The 2,890-nt window shown below is 35.1% G+C and overlaps 1 non-coding gene across 1 annotated transcript; it reads right to left on the bottom strand.

The window, feature by feature from the left end:
• Positions 1–2,528: 2,528 nt before the first annotated feature.
• Positions 2,529–2,635, bottom strand: LOC128289876 (small nucleolar RNA R71). Its single transcript, XR_008279518.1, has one exon. It is a non-coding gene; the product is annotated as a small nucleolar RNA R71 (small nucleolar RNA).
• Positions 2,636–2,890: the final 255 nt, after the last annotated feature.

Raw genomic sequence — 2,890 nt, 5'->3', positions numbered from 1 at the left:
AAACCTAATAACTATACTAAATAGCAGTAAATACTCTTAAATTGAATAGAATGTTTGTATAATGAACTAATGAAATTAAATACTAAAAACAAAGAATTGATATGGCAAATAAAATGTTGTGGAAAATTACAAAGAAAAGCAAAAGTAATTCTATTGTTGAATGAATAGGGCTGGAATTATTCAGGTGAAATGCTCATATCAAAATAATTTCATGGCAAAATATTGTCTAATCAACTACCAAGAGAGTCACTACTATAACCTGCCTCTTTCGATAGCTAGATCTTAAGCTAGAAATCTAAGTCACTGTATGTTTAAAAAACTTTGGATTAATAACTGCAATGAACGTTCTTCTCTGCACGACTCGCAACATCTATGTCTAGAAAGCTATGAATATTTTGTCGAGTATTCACTTGCATCAAATGATTCAAGATCCAATATATTTAACCTTTTTAAAATTAAAAATACATAAGAACACATCACACAGTCAATGATAAACCGTAATTTATACATATTTTTATCCCATGTTTAACACATTTATGGATGATTTTCCATTAGAATTGGTGAATTCGATGCTCCTGATGCTTTAAATTCATGTTTTACAGTTAGGAGAGCATAGGAGAGCGAAAGGAACAAGAAACGAACCAAAAACGGAGAAAATGGGCGAAAGTACAAAATCAACATGGCCTGGACCTCCTCACACGGGCAAACCACACAGCCGTGTCAATTTGGCAGGCTCGAGCATGGCCTTAAATAATCACACACGGTGTCACACGGGCGTGTCCCTGCCGAGCCCAAGTTGAGTTCAATTCGGAAAAGGATAATTTTGTGGGCTTTTAAGCATTCCAAAGCCTATAAATACGCCCTAGAGAAGGAAGAAAAGAGGAGGAGAGTAGGGGGTAAGAAATTACTCCAAGGAAGCCGATTGATCCATCTTAGAAGCCGGATTCATCATCGAGACTGAAGATCTCTCCTCAATTTCCCTTCAGGAGTTTTCAGATTTCTTTATGTTTTGTATTCTTTATTATTCTAAGATGTTTTCTTATTTAGTTATGAACTAAATCCCCTAAATACCTAAGGGGAATGAATCCTAAGACGAATCTTGTTATTATTTTCTGAATTGTATGATAAATATTTGACTTGTTCTTAATTATGTGTTCTTAGTTCTTGTTTAGATATCCAAGGATACCGATTCAAGATAAGCTTTTATTCAGAGGAGGAACAGACCCTATCTAAGAGTACATTTGTCATAATTAAGCAGAGTTGATTGCGCGCCTAGACATAGGGTGACAAGATTTTGCCGGATTAGGGTGAAACCTAATAAGGTGATCCATAGATTGAGTTAATGCAACCCTAGAGTGTTAATTAGAGAAAAGTCTCGATTATTCAATCTAGGGATTAGACGTTATTAGTCTTGAATAGGGATAATAACATAACTTAGGGATCTCTACGGAACAAGTTAAATGAATAAATCGTCTGATTCGGAGCTAGAATAACAAGTACAGTCTAGGTGGATTTTTGCTTAGGTATTGTCTTCATTCAATCGATTTTTCCAAAAGAAATTCCCAAATTCCATTCTCTATGCATTCTTAGTTTAGATAATTAGTTAGTTAAAACAAAAACCTCTTTATTCTTAGGCTAGATAATAAAAAGACAGTCATTACTAGTACTTTTAGTTCCTTTGGGTTCGACAATCCGGTCTTGCTAAAACTATACTACTATTCGATAGGTACACTTGCCTACATCGCGATAATAGTTAGTTCAAGAACGAGTAGTTATAAATATTTAAAACCTATCACGAAATCACGCGATCAAGTTTTTGACGCCGTTGCCGGGGAACTGAAATATTAGGAACACTCAATTTTTATTACTTTAGCCATTTATTTTTCGTATACTTTAATTTATTATTATTATTTATTACTTTACTCTTTCCTTCTTTTGGGAGGTTTTTATAGTTTATGACTAGAAGAAATTCGTCAGGACCATTACTTTTTGACGAAGAAATCGATTGTACAGTTTGTAGAAATCAAAGAGAAATAAGGCGAAGCTTAATATACACAGAGAACGAGCAAGAAGACAATACTGAATCCCCAACCGAAGAGATGCCTGAAAACCAAGGCAATCAACTACCTTCTGCAATCGTGGTTAATCAAAATCTTGCTCTACGTACTATGTATGATTATGCTAAACCTTCTTTAACAAGAACCGAATCGAGCATAGTTAGACCTACTGTAGCTGCAAATACTTTTGAATTAAAACCTAATACTATTCAAATGATGCATCAATTTGTTCAGTTTGATGGTTTGCAGGACGAGGATCCCAACGCTCATTTAGTCAACTTCTTAGAACTATGCGATACATTTAAAATTTATGGTGTCTCTGATGATGTCATTCGTCTTCGGTTATTCCCTTTTTCATTGAGGAACAAATCTAAACAATGGTTGAACTCGTTACCATGAGGGTCAATTACTACTTGGGAAAAAATGACTGAAAAATTTTTACTAAAATATTTTTCGCCGACTAAAATGGCTAAATTACGTAATGATATCTCTTCTTTTGTGCAGATGGATTTAGAAACACTCTACGATGCATGGGAGAGATACAAGGACATTTTAGGAAGGTGCCCTCACCATGGGTTACCGCTTTGGCTATAGGTTCAACCATTCCATAATGGCCTGAATCCTTTGACTCGACAAATGGTTGACGCAGCTGCTGGCGGAACCATCAATAATAAAACACCTGAAGATGCCTATGAGTTTATAGAGGAGATGTCACTGAATAACTATCAGTGGCAAGTCATGAGAACAAAGCCAATGAAAACAGCCGACGTTTATAACGTTGATTCAATCACCATGATCTCTAATCAGGTAGAACTCTTAAATAAAAAGATTAA

The sequence above is a fragment of the Gossypium arboreum genome, chromosome 2, assembly GCF_025698485.1.
Source record: "Gossypium arboreum isolate Shixiya-1 chromosome 2, ASM2569848v2, whole genome shotgun sequence".
NCBI lineage: Eukaryota > Viridiplantae > Streptophyta > Magnoliopsida > Malvales > Malvaceae > Gossypium > Gossypium arboreum.
Note: the sequence above shows the minus strand (reverse complement) of the source record. Positions and strands in the feature narration are given on the sequence as shown.